At 42.3% G+C, this 14,274-nt stretch overlaps 1 protein-coding gene across 1 annotated transcript in view; it reads right to left on the bottom strand.

Annotated features, from left to right (window-relative positions):
• Window positions 1-14,274, bottom strand: part of LOC129828031 (glycine receptor subunit alpha-4-like) — a 106,564-nt gene that overhangs the window by 40,272 nt on the left and 52,018 nt on the right.

Below are 14,274 nucleotides of genomic sequence, written 5' to 3'. Positions count from 1 at the left end.
GATATGCATCTGTTGGTCACAGACACCTTAAAAGAAATGGATCTCAGGATCTCGTCACGGAATTTCTGTCCATTATAATTGCCATCGATAGATTGCAATTGTGTTCGATGTCCGTAGCTTATGCCTGCCCATACCATAACCCCACCGCCACCATGGGGCACTCGGTTCACAACATTGACATCAGCAAACCGCATGCCCACACAACCCCATGCACGTTGTCTGCGTTTGTGAGGCCGGTTGGACGTTTTGCCAAGTTCTTAAAATGACGTTGGATGCGTTTTGGTAGAGAAATTCAACATTCAATTCTCTGGCAACAGCTCTGGTAGACATTCCTGCAGTCAGCATGCCAATTGCACGCTCCATTTAAAACTTGCCACATTTGTGGTATTGTTTTGTGTGACCGAATTGCACATTTTAGAATGGCTTTTTATTGTCCCCAGCACAATGTGCAACTGTGTAATGATCACGCTGTTAAATCAGCTTCTTGATATGCCACCTGTCAGGTGGATGGATTATCTTGGCAAAGGAGAAATGCTCAAAATTTGTGCCAAAACTTTTGAGAAATAATGTTTTTGTTGCTTATGGAAAGTTTTGTGGATCTTTTATTTCAGCTCATGAAACATGGAACCAACACTTTAAATATTTTTGTTCAGTAAAATTTCAACATAATTAATCAGAACTATGTATGCGCTGAAATTGTGTTAAATTACACACGTAAATATATTTTTTTGCATCCTATATACAATTAGGAGGGTTGAAATTACGTTCGATGTGGCTGCAGTGGAGCGGGTCTTTAGCTTAAATTTCCTTGGTGACCAAATCACTAAGGACATAAAATGGTCCACTAACACACGCATGTTGAAAAGGTTTGGCATTGGCCCTCAAATTCTTAAAAAGTTCTATAGCTGCACCATTGAGAGCATCTTGACTGGCTGCATCACTGCTTGGTGTGGTAACTGCATCGCCATCGATCGCATGGCGCTGCTGCTAATATGTTAATAATATATCCTGATGCCTATTCATCTTACCCCTACACTGTACATATCTACCTCTATCACTCCAGTATCCCTGCACATTGTAAATATGGTTTTGGAACTGACCCTGTATTAAATAGCTTCTTACTTTCGCGTGTTCTTCTTATTTTTAATTTATTGTGTGTTTTTGTTCTATCTTTTGTTTTTTTTGTGCTATATTGATATTGATTACTGCATTGTTGAGTTTGGAGCTTGCAAGAAAGGCATTTCATTGTACTTGTGCACGTTACATTTAAACTTGAAACTTGATAGGGTCAAAAGCTTCAAGTTCCTCTGCGTGCACATCACGAGGACCTGAAATGGTCTCGCCACACCAACCTCTACAACCTCAGGCAGCTGAAGAAATGTAGCACCCTCGCAAACTTCTACACACGCACCACTGAGAGCATTCTGTCAGGCTGCGTCACCGCCTGGTACGGCAACTGCTCCTGCCCTGCCCTCAACCGCATGGCTCTCCAGAGGGTGGTGCCCAACACATTACTGGGGGCACGCTGCCTGCAGCAACCAGTGTCAACGGCAGGACAAGAAGATCATTAAAGTCCTCAGCCGCCCAAGCCATGGGCTGTTCACTCGGCTACCGTCCGACAGACGGAGACAGTACAGGTGCTAAGACCGAGAGACTAAAAAACAACTTCTATTACCAGGCCATCAGACATTTGAAGAGCCATCATTAGCAGTCTACCAGGTGATGCACTGTCTACCAGGTCTACCAGGTGATGCACACAGTCTACCAGGTGATGCACACTCACTCACACAAAACACACACACAAGATATCACACACACAGTACATACACACACACTCACATACACACTCACACACACAGTAAACACTGCTGTCCCATGCTATAGAGACAATGAATCACTGGTCACTGTGTTTCACTGTTTATACACACTGCATATGCATTTCTACACTGGATTCTTGACATAGCTCACTCTAATAAATCTACTGCTGTACATTTAATTCTGAGCTGATCTTGTATAAATTGTGTATAGGTCGGCAGATTCATCCCGCCATTCTTGATTTCTTTTATTCTTTTTTTTATTTCATTTTTTTGGATGGACATTTTGCTGCATTGTTAGGAGCTAGTAACACAGAGGTCACAGCTGAAAACGGTTGAATACTACTACTCTAATCTTTCTTACACAATAGCGGTGCGTGGGTAAAATCACTGGGGAAGCCAAGCCAGAGAAAAGCAATATTACAACCTACAGTATTTGTTGTGATAATTGCATAGTTTGCTCCATGACCTGTTAGTTCATATGCCTTGACCATGATAAATAATGTAGGCCTAAGGCCGAGACAGTAAGACACAGTGGCAGAATAAATTCAACCACATCTTTGTTTCATCACAAAACCAGAGATCAACCTCTGTCCAGTAAAGCCCCCAAAGCATATTGCATGTAACAACGGAGAGTTTAAAACCACGGAGTTACCGCAAGTCACAAAGAAATCAGGAGCTACCCACCACAGGAGTCAAAAGTATTGACACACCTACTCATTGAAGGGTTTCTCATTATTTGTACTATTTTCTACATTGTAGAATAATAGTGAAGACATCAAAACTATGAAAAAAAACTATCAAAACTATGAAATAACACATATGGAATCATGTAGTAACCAAAAAAGTGTTAAACAAATCAAAATATATTTTAGATTTTAGATTCTTCAAAGTAGCCACTCTTTGCCTTGATGACAGCTTTGCAAACTCTTGGCATTCTCTCAACCAGCTTCATGAGGTAGTTACCTGGAATGCATTTAAATTGTGACAAGCTAGTGAGTGTATACAGAAGATAGCCCTATTTGGTAAAAGACCAAGTCTATATTATGGCAAGAACAGCTCAAATAAGCAAAGAGAAACACAGCCCATCATTACTTTAACCTGTCTGGCACCGGGGTTCCGCTAGCGGAACTCCTCCCACATTCCACTGAAAAGGCAGAGCGCGAAATTCAAAATATATATTTTTAGAAATATTTAACTTTCACACATTAACAAGTCCAACACAGCAAATGAAAGATACACATCTTGTGAATTCAGTCAACATGTCCGATTTTTTAAATGTTTTACAGCAAAAACACCACATTTATTTATGTTAGCTCACCACCAAATACAAAAAAGGACAGACATTTTTCACAGCACAGGTAGCATGCACAAAGGCAACCTATCTAACCAAGAACCAACCAAACTAACCAAGAAACAACTTCATCAGATGACAGTCTTATAACATGTTATACAATAAATCTATGTTTTGTTCGAAAAATTTGCATATTTGAGGTATAAATCAGTTTTACATTGCAGCTACCTTCACAGCCACCGTCAGAAATAGCACTGAGTAATAGCAGCCAGAGTAATTACAGACACCAACGTCAAATACCTAAATACTCATCATAAAACATTTCTGAAAAATCGATGGTGTACAGCAAATTAAAGACAACATCTTGTGAATCCAGCCAATATTTCCGATTTTTTAAGTGTTTTACAGCGAAAACACAATATAGCATTATATTAGCTTACTACAATAGCCTACCACACTACCGCATTCATTCATCAAGGCACGTTAGCGATAGCAATAGGCACGTTAGCGATAGCGAATAAACCAGCAAAAGATATTAATTTTCACTAACCTTCATAAACCTTCATCAGATGACAGTCCTGTAACATCAGGTTTTACATACACTTATGTTTTGTTCGAAAATGTGCATATAACGTAGCATCTTTTTCCCAGAATGTGCGGATATTTTTATGACACTCAACTATTCTGACCAAATAACTATTCATAAACGTTACTAGAAAATACATGTTGTATAGGAAATGATAGATCCACTAGTTCTTAATGCAATCGCCGTGTTAGAATTCTAAAAATAACTTCATTACGACATCCAGCTTAGTTATAGCAAGAGAGTACCCAAAATCTGGGCGCAAACGACTATTTCACATGTTCGACAGATATATGAAATAGCATCATAAAATGGGTCCTACTTTTGACGATCTTCCATCAGAATGTTGTACAAGGGGTCCTTTGTCCAGAACAATCGTTGTTTGGATTTAGAATGTCCTCTTCTCCAGTCAATTAGCACGGAAAGCTAGCAAAGTAGCGCAAAGCTCTCCTTCCTGAACAAAGGCACACAACGCAACACGCCTAACGTCCCGAATAAATTTCAATAATCTAATGAAACTATATTGAAAAAACATACTTTACGATGATATTGTCACATGTATCAAATAAAATCAAAGCCGTAGATATTAGTCGTCTATAACGACAGCTTTTCAGAAGGCAAAACCAGGTCCCTTCACGCGCTCTCCAGAAAACAGGAAACTGGTGACACGTCATACAAAGAGCTTTTATTCGACCCCAGATCAAGTTATACACTCCATTTCTTCTCTCACTGCCTGTCGACATCTAGTGGAAGACGTATGAAGTGCATGTATACTAATAAACAGAGTTCAAGTAACAGACACATCTCAACATCAACTGTTCAGAGGAGACTGGGTGAATCAGGCCTTCATGGTCAAATTACTGCAAAGAAACAACTACGAAAAGACACCAATAAGAAGAAGAGACTTGCTTGGGCCAAGAAACACGAGCAATGGACAATAGACCGGTGGAAATCTGTCCTTTGGTCTGATGAACCAATTTGAGATTTTTGGTTCCAACCGCTGTCTATGTGAGACGCAGAGTAGGTGAACAGATGGTCTTTGAATGTGTGGTACCCACCATGAAGCATGGAGGAGGAGGTGTTATTGGGGTGCTTTGCTGGTGACGCTGTTGTTGATTAATTTTGAATTCAAGGCACACTTAACATGGCTACCATAGCATTCTGCAGGGATACCCCATCCCATCTGTTTTGCTCTTAGTGGGACTATCATTTGTTTTTCAACAGGAAAATGACCCAGCACACCTCCAGTCTGTGTAAGGGCTATTTGACCAAGAAGGAGAGTGATGGAGTGCTGCATCAAATGACCTGGCCTCCACAATCACCCAACCTCAACCCAATTGAGATGGTTTGGGATGAGTTGGACCGCAGAGTGAAGGAAAGTGCTCAACATATGTGGGAACTCCTTCAAGACTATTGGAAAAGCAATCTTCATGAAGCTGGTTGAGAGAATACCAAGAGTGTGCAAAGCTGTCATCAATGCAAAGGGTGGCTACTTCAAAGAATCTTAAATGTAAAATAGATTTGTTTAACACTTTTTTTGGATACTACATGATTCCATATGTGTTATTTCATAGTTTTGATGTCTTCAAAGCGCCCAAACCTTGATAAGCGCCCAAACCTGATGAAACCGAATAGCAAACCTACATAGATATGATTATGGTATTTTTTGACTTGATTGGGATGCTCTGGTTTTTCTGATGACTAAATAGAAAAAATAAATAAAGTGTTTTAAAAAGCCTTGAGTAGTATTACACATCACATTTGTAATACATTTGCTTGGCGGACAAACCCTTCTTAATACAAGCAGATCGGTCTGGGATTAGAAAAGTGGATGATTAATATTTTGAAGCATAAATAGTTAACAATTGCGCAGGAGTTTGCATGAATTTCTGGGTGACTGTGACGGGCGGGAAGGTGACTGACGATGACCTTAGAAAATCTAACATAAATTCTTCAGAGGGTGTACGTTTTGTGACTCCTCTGTCAGTTAAGCCTCAAAAGGGTTCACTGGAGTCGGATAAACTTTTATTAAAGTTCTCACACAAAGACAGAGTGAGCTGAGCACATTAGCCAACATACTTTCCTCCCATATATCAGCGAGTCAATATTCTGGAGCCAAATCCATTAGACAAGAACTTACATTTGAGAGAATGTTTGAGTGAATTTCAGCCTAGAATCATGGAGCAGTCTTTGGGTGGCTCGTTCCGTGCCTGTTGATGCTAATAGGCACTGAGGACACAGCTCAGTTCCTCATCTGATTATAAAGAAAAGCTGTTACTTAAGAAGCCATTTTTTCTTAAATGTATATTTTTACAGGACTGAGAATATCTTTACTTGGGCCGTTCAACCCACCCGTAGCATACCGACTGCTACTATAGTAAGCTATCCTTCAAGTACATTTAAAAAACTATTTGGATCCTTCCCAACATTATATCGGCTTCATTCCGTCCACAACAGTTCAGCAGTTCCTAGGTCCTGTTTGTAATGGTCTGCAGCCCCCTCTGCTGTAATGATGACCATCGTTTAAACTTTACCCATGTGCACTTGAAAAGTCTGTGGGATTCCTATGCATCCTCTCAGGCTTACATCATTTCTCCATCAACCCTCATGCATTTCTAATAGAATTCTTGTCTACATTGGCCTGCGCCGGGAAAGGTAGAAAAAAGTACTCCTGTTAAGCCTGTTAAACCTGCCAACTACAACAATTAAGCAGACAAAGTAACAACCCTAACACTGAGGTCTGACAACTGAGTTTTTCTTCAGACAATTGACAATATCCTAATATGAACACTGTATTACCTGACGTTGAATGTAAACTGTGCCACTTCTATCTGACATTATAGGTTGTGGCACCCGTCAAAGCTGCATTGCTTGTATCTTTATGTCAGTGGTGATGGATCTTGACAGAGCAGCAGGAGCCTGTCAGTAGCAGGACACTGTTAGAAAAAACCAATAGCCTCTTCCTAATCATTCAGATGCACGTTTGGGACATTTAATGAGCCTGATCTTTTCAGGCCCCCCCGTACCTCTTGTCTGAATTCTGCATCCACATCGGAGCGTCGCCAAGAATACCTAACAAATCTCTCTCTTTCTCTCTCTCCCTAATCTCTCTCTTTCCCTCTCCCCCTTCCTCCTCCCTCACAGAACAAGGGCACATATTTTCTGTGTATCAGACTCCTATAATGCGATTAGTTTATTATTGAGTTTCAGACAAAGAAGAAATGTTGAAGTCAGTATTTCTGCCACAGTTCAAATGCAATTGGGAATGTCATAAAACTGTGGGATTGGGTCAACCTTGAACATTGCTGAACAGCTGTTCAGAATGCATTTTGGTGGGGAAAATAACCCCGTAAAACAGTGTTGTCACTGGAGTTGTCACTGGATTTTGCATGCAGAATTAAATCGTTTTAGTTTCTAATTTGTGCTTCTTTCCATGAGCAATTACCGAGACAGATGAACACACAGCGAGAATTAGGCATTTCGTGCCATGCGACTAATGATTATTTATGTGGAAAAGTGCATTCAACTCCCTATCTTGAATCTCAGTTTTTGTTTAGCTACGTCTTGCTTGTCCTATGTTGCTCTGTCTGTATGCTACGTCTTGCTTGTCCTATGTTGCTCTGTCTGTATACTACGTCTTGCTTGTCCTATGTTGCTCTGTCTGTATGCTACGTCTTGCTTGTCCCATGTTGCTCTGTCTGTATGCTACGTCTTGCTTGTCCTATGTTGCTCTGTCTGTATGCTACGTCTTGCTTGTCCCATGTTGCTCTGTCTGTATGCTACGTCTTGCTTGTCCTATGTTGCTCTGTCTGTATGCTACGTCTTGCTTGTCCTATGTTGCTCTGTCTGTATGCTACGTCTTGCTTGTCCTATGTTGCTCTGTCTGTATGCTACGTCTTGCTTGTCCTATGTTGCTCTGTCTGTATGCTACGTCTTGCTTGTCCTATGTTGCTCTGTCTGTATGCTACGTCTTGCTTGTCCTATGTTGCTCTGTCTGTATGCTACGTCTTGCTTGTCCCATGTTGCTCTGTCTGTATGCTACGTCTTGCTTGTCCTATGTTGCTCTGTCTGTATGCTACGTCTTGCTTGTCCTATGTTGCTCTGTCTGTATGCTACGTCTTGCTTGTCCTATGTTGCTCTGTCTGTATGCTACGTCTTGCTTGTCCTATGTTGCTCTGTCTGTATGCTACGTCTTGCTTGTCCTATGTTGCTCTGTCTGTATGCTACGTCTTGCTTGTCCCATGTTGCTCTGTCTGTATGCTACGTCTTGCTTGTCCTATGTTGCTCTGTCTGTATGCTACGTCTTGCTTGTCCTATGTTGCTCTGTCTGTATGCTACGTCTTGCTTGTCCTATGTTGCTCTGCGTGTGCTCACTGCTCAATGATTGTCTATATTGTAATTGTTTTTAATAACCTGCCCAGGGACTGCGGTTGAAAAATAGCCGGCTGGCTTAAACCTTTTACTGAAACGTTGATTCATGTGCACTGTCCCTGTAAAAAAATAAAATAAACTCAACTCAACTCAAATGTATATCAACTTGAGAAAGGGGGAAGGGTGTCCGGGTCCGTGCCAACTCTTCTCTCCACTCTCCCTCCATAGGCATCATTAGACCCCTAGGAGTTTAATACTCATACTTCTTTACTCCCTCTTTCCTCACATTAAAGCTATTGCCGACACCATTAGCTTGACAGTCTTAAATAATACATCCTTTCCTCTGGACCAACCTTAATGCAAGTCTCAAACCATTTTACTAAAGCACTATTGAAATAATTTTGCCTGACGACAGGCAGTCCTTTGTGCTAACAGAGCTGGCTATTATTTTGTATACTCCTTGATTGGCAGTGCCTCTGCATACAATTCACTGCACTAGATTAGTTTCAATTAAACCCAGCCCTTATTCAGTGCCTGAGTTGCAAACATATGCTGCTAATTGCTTTTCATTAGCGAGCCCAGTGATCAAAAAGCATATCAATTTGGAATAGTAGCCCCGACACTCCTTGGATTCGGCACGCATCACGGGAAGTCAGTCATTTAGACAGCAATGCAGTGGAACCCCAGGTTTTTAGTGTCATTAGCATAATGGGAGATTGAACAAAACAGGTCTCTCCACCTGTTGGAATAGGCCTTAGTAATTTCCCCTAGCCGTGAAATCATCCTTTATGCCCACTCAAGCTTTAGATTTTGCTCTCAGACAAAGGCCAAATTCATGGCAATTTTGTATGCACGCTTGACTGTAAGTCGCTTTGGATAAAATCATCTGCTAAATGGCATGTAATATTTATTATTATTATCAACCAGGCCAGATTGCGTTAGTACATCTGTCCATATACCAGCGCGTTTCACAAGCAAAAAATACAATTTGGTTCCATCGCAGAGTACACAGATGCAATGCACAACTGACTGCTCATCTGATACAATCACTCAAAATGTCGACAATGTGCATTATTTCCACGATAAAAGCAAATAGAACCTTGTCATAGACAGACCTTTAACAAGCCCTATTTCATGTTACGTCTCCACTGACCTATTAATGTAATAAATCAACATGTCGTCTTTTGTCAATTGACCTATGTGGACCTTCTCTTTCCATGGCACTGTATGTATGTCGTGGCCTGGAGCGGAAGCCCTTTGCTATTGATCAATAGCCTTACTGGATCATGGGATTTGGAACACATTGCAATATACCCCTGCACATTCATTTTCAGTGATGTGACCCACCGCCACTCCACTATAGTGATGCCTATGCCTATGCCTATGGCGACACAAGACACAGACAGCGATGGAGCTCTATACAGTAGCAGGCTTCACCAATTCCCCGTACTAGTCCACCCCCACAAGAACAAAGTGATAGCATCAAATACTGGACAAAATGCTCTACCCGAGGAATTGTCAAAAATGTGCATGGGTCAGATGTAAAGGGCAGATCTATCTTTTGTGAGCATGGGGCGAAACCACACACCACAGCATAGTGGAAAGTCCAGATAGAAATACAGTGCAAGGGGAAGGGATTGCTGCCACTATCTCACTTTCCAATCAAGGTGCATGAATCGAGGCGCAAACTGAAGTAGAGGCCAGAAATACAGGAATATCCCTGGGAGGAAAAAATGTTTTTTGTTGAGTCGTGACTGCGTTGTGAAAGAGAAGTTAAGTCATAAATGGTGAGAGGGGTGTTACTGATTAGATTTACGGAGGGGGGAAAAAATCACTGCTGGGATGTGCCTGTCAAAAATGCATAACTTTAGGTCATTTAAATGTGTTCTAAATGTTTTTTTCACCGCTGGGCTGTTAATGTAAAAAATGTCAACTTCAGGTCATTTAAAGTTCTTCAAAATTGTGCAGACATTTCAGCTTCAGCTGTTGTGTAATCAATAGGGTCGGCTTGGTCGGGTTGTGTTTCGGAGGACGCACGGCTCTCTACCTTCGCCTCTCCTGAGTCCGTGCGGAAGTTGCAGCGATGAGACGAGACTGTAACTATCTGGGTGAACAGACTGCAGGAGGAAGAGTGGATCCAAGCCTGAAAGATGGAGGACTGAACACAGCTATGTAGACCACCTCAAGATAAAAATATAATATTCAATATCGGTAAATTAGACTAAAGATTAGCACTACACAATCTGGTGGGTAATAACAGGGGAAGGGGAACCTATTTCAAAATTAAACGTGACTCTTCTACAGGCACAGACAATTTAATATTTTCACCACCGGTAATGGTAAAGGTCGAAACCGATCTGTTAAAATCAATAAATGACAAACTGGGTATACTTGAACTAGTCAGTAAGGATATAAAAGAGTTGAAGGCAAGCCTCGAGATGAGCGACATTGAAGAAAGACACAAACAAGCTAAAAGGGACAGTCAATGAGATTGAAACCGAAGTTAATGAACTTAAAAGGAAAACATCGTTCTGAGAGAAGCCTTACATGACATACAGACTAGATCCATGAGAGAGAATCTGGTACTTACAGGTATCCAAGAGAAAGAAGGGGAAGTTCCTGAATCTGTAGTTAGAGAGTTCCTCCTTTACAGCGCTTCAGATCCCACGCGAAGCTACGACAAAATCCAACTTGAACGTGTACACCACTTCGGACAGAGAGGGCAGAGGTATGAACGCCCAATCGTTGCCAAATTTGCTTTCTTTAAAGATAAAATAATGGTTAAAAGTCTGGGTAAAAGACTTGCTGGCACAAAAATATGAATGAATGACCAGTTCCCAAAGGAAATTGCAGAACGGCGCAAAGTTCTGTATCCAATTTTCAAGGAAAATAGATTGAAAGGGAAACGCGTAGCTCTCGTGGTCGATAAACTGTATATTGATAACCAGTTGTTCAGAGACACAAATACTACTCCATGGCTATTCTAAAAATTACAAAGTTCTCATAGAGGAGGCAAATAATGAAACACACAATTCTAGCACTGTTATGGATTGTAATAACACAACAACAAAAAATATAGCTTTTCTTTCCATCTTCAAATATAACTAATTAGAACCCTGTGAGCAGGGGCTGTGAGAGAGCTTTCAATGTTGTGCAGATGAGGGATATACATTGTATAATGAATTATATACTTATTTATTTATTGTCCTATCCTAGTGGAACAGCGTTTTAAAATAAATTATACATCTAATTTATTTATTTATGGTCCTATATTGATGGAACGGTCCACAACCCTATGCCCTAGACATTCACCTGAACGACCTAGATACTAAGGAGAAGTCCCTATCTGTTTTATGGGCCTGCTGTAAGTGGCCTGTACGCAGCCAAAATGCGGTCAGAGACCTTCTAGAGCAACACCGCCCACTCAAGATTCTGAGCCTGCTTGGCAGGGTTGGTCCTGCAAAGCCAAAGCCCCCTGATGGGAAATTCTCAAAGCTCCTAATGAGAACCTTGACGACCTTGTACCTAGCTGGTGGGGATTCCGGTGGGGTGCCTCCACCCAGGCAGTGGCAGTGCTGGCAACACTAGCTGCAGTAACCCATGGGGAGGGGGTCACACTCGGACAGTCAGAGAGGGGGCATATTATTGTGGCCCTGGTGGCACAAAATCAAAGGTCTGACTGCATGGAGATGGTTGGGAATATGGTCACTATGAGGGACCACGCTGTTGGTGTTTCAGGGGAAGGGGATATATCATATAAATATAAATATGCATAAATTGCCTACATTACTACAAATATTAAAAGCGAATTATGGAAAATAAGATAAACAGGATTTTAAAAATGTATATTTATATTTATTTATATTTATAACTCGGGATGAGGAGGGGTTTTAGTGGGTGGAATAGTGGGGACCAATTGGGGGTTTACTTAGTAGATATGCAAATATCATGGTATAGCTTTATAGACACTCAATCATCATGTTACTTTTTAATGGTTCGTTTACAAACATATATTTTGATAAATAGAATTGAAACTTGTGTCTCATTATGGTAAGTGGTGAAATAAGTATAGCCAGTTATAATTGTAATGTCTTAACAGATAATAAGAAAAGACGATCAGTATTTACCTGGCTAAAAGAGAAGGAATATAATATCTATTGATTACAGGAAACTCATTCAACAATTTTAGATGAAGTTTTGAGGAAAAAGGACTGGGGGGGGCGAAATATATTTCTCCCAAGAGCAAAGAAATTCAAAAGGGGTGATGATATTAATTAATAGTAATTTTGATCCAAATATGCAAATTGTCCAAAACAGATCATGAAGGTAGACGGATTATTTTAAATATGTTTTTGGACAATAAACAGATATGACTTATTAACCTATATGGTCCAAATAATGATGATCCAAATATATTTCAGAATTTATCAACTCTACAAGTAACATTAGACTCTATTATTATGGTGGGAGATTTTATTACAGTTTTTAATACCTCTATGGACCGTAAAGGAAATCACACTACAAACTATCACCCTCAGTGTCACGATCGTGTGGCGGATTGACAGACCAAAACGCAGCAGTTGGAAAATAAGCCATCTTCTTTTATTTTAAAAGATGACGAAAAATAAACACGAAACACTTAATACAAACTATACAAAACAACAAACGACCGTGAAGCTAAATAACGTTGTGCACATACACACACATGCTACAAACGTTCTACATAGACAATTACCCACAACCAATGAGAGCCTATGGCTACCCTAAATAAGGCTCCCAATCAGAGACAACCGAAATCAGCTGTCTCTAATTGGGAACTCATTCAGGTAACCATAGACTCTCCTAGACCACTAAACATACATAGACAACACTAGACACATGTACTCCACACAAACCCATATACTATACAACAACCCCTTTACCATAAAAAACACCCAAAACCAACAAAACACAAACATTCCCCATGTCACACCCTGACCTAACTAAAATAATAAAGAAAACAAAGAATACTAAGGCCAGGGCGTGACATAACCCCCCCCTTAAGGTGCGAACTCCGGGCGCACCATTACACAGTCTAGGGGAGGGTCTGGGTGGGCTTCCATCCACGGTGGCGGCTCCGGCTCTGGTCGTGGTCCCCACGTCACCACAGTCCCTAACCACCTCCTTAGCTTCTTCAAAATGACCCCTCTCCACATTAACCACACTGCATTAAGGGGCAGTTCCGGACTAAGGGGCAGTACCAGGGTAAGGGGCAGTACCAGGGTCAGGGGCAGCTCCGAACTAAGGGGCAGTACCAGGGTAAGGAACAGCACCAGGATAAGGGGCAGCACCAGGCTGAGGGACTGCAGCACCGGACTGAGGGACTGCAGCTCCGGACTGAGGGACGGCCCATGGCTGGCTGACGGATCTGGCTGCTCATGGCTGGCTGACGGATCTGGCTGCTCATGGCTAGCTGACGGATCTGGCTGCTCATGGCTAGCTGACGGATCTGGCTGCTCATGGCTAGCTGACGGATCTGGCTGCTCATGGCTAGCTGACGGATCTGGCTGCTCATGGCTAGCTGACGGATCTGGCTGCTCATGGCTAGCTGACGGATCTGGCTGCTCATGGCTAGCTGACGGATCTGGCTGCTCATGGCTGGCTGACGGATCTGGCTGCTCATGGCTGGCTGACGGATCTGGCTGCTCATGGCTGGCTGACGGATCTGGCTGCTCATGGCTGGCTGACGGATCTGGCTGCTCATGGCTGGCTGACGGATCTGGCTGCTCATGGCTGGCTGACGGATCTGGCTGCTCATGGCTGGCTGACGGATCTGGCTGCTCATGGCTGGCTGACGGATCTGGCTGCTCATGGCTAGCTGACGGATCTGGCTGCTCATGGCTGGCTGACGGATCTGGCTGCTCATGGCTAGCTGACGGATCTGGCTGCTCATGGCTAGCTGACGGATCTGGCTGCTCATGGCTGGCTGACGGATCTGGCTGCTCATGGCTGGCTGACTGATCTGGCAGATCCTGTCTGATTGGCGGCTCTAGCACATCCTGTCTGGGTGGCGGCTCTGGCAGATCCTGTCTGGTTGGCGGCTCTGGCAGATCCTGTCTGGTTGGCGGCTCTGGCAGATCCTGTCTGGTTGGCGGCTCTGGCAGATCCTGTCTGGTTGGCGGCTCTGGCAGATCCTGTCTGACGGACGGCTCTAGCGGCTCCTGTCTGACGGA

Source organism: Salvelinus fontinalis, chromosome 29 (genome assembly GCF_029448725.1).
Source record: "Salvelinus fontinalis isolate EN_2023a chromosome 29, ASM2944872v1, whole genome shotgun sequence".
NCBI lineage: Eukaryota > Metazoa > Chordata > Actinopteri > Salmoniformes > Salmonidae > Salvelinus > Salvelinus fontinalis.
Note: the sequence above shows the minus strand (reverse complement) of the source record. Positions and strands in the feature narration are given on the sequence as shown.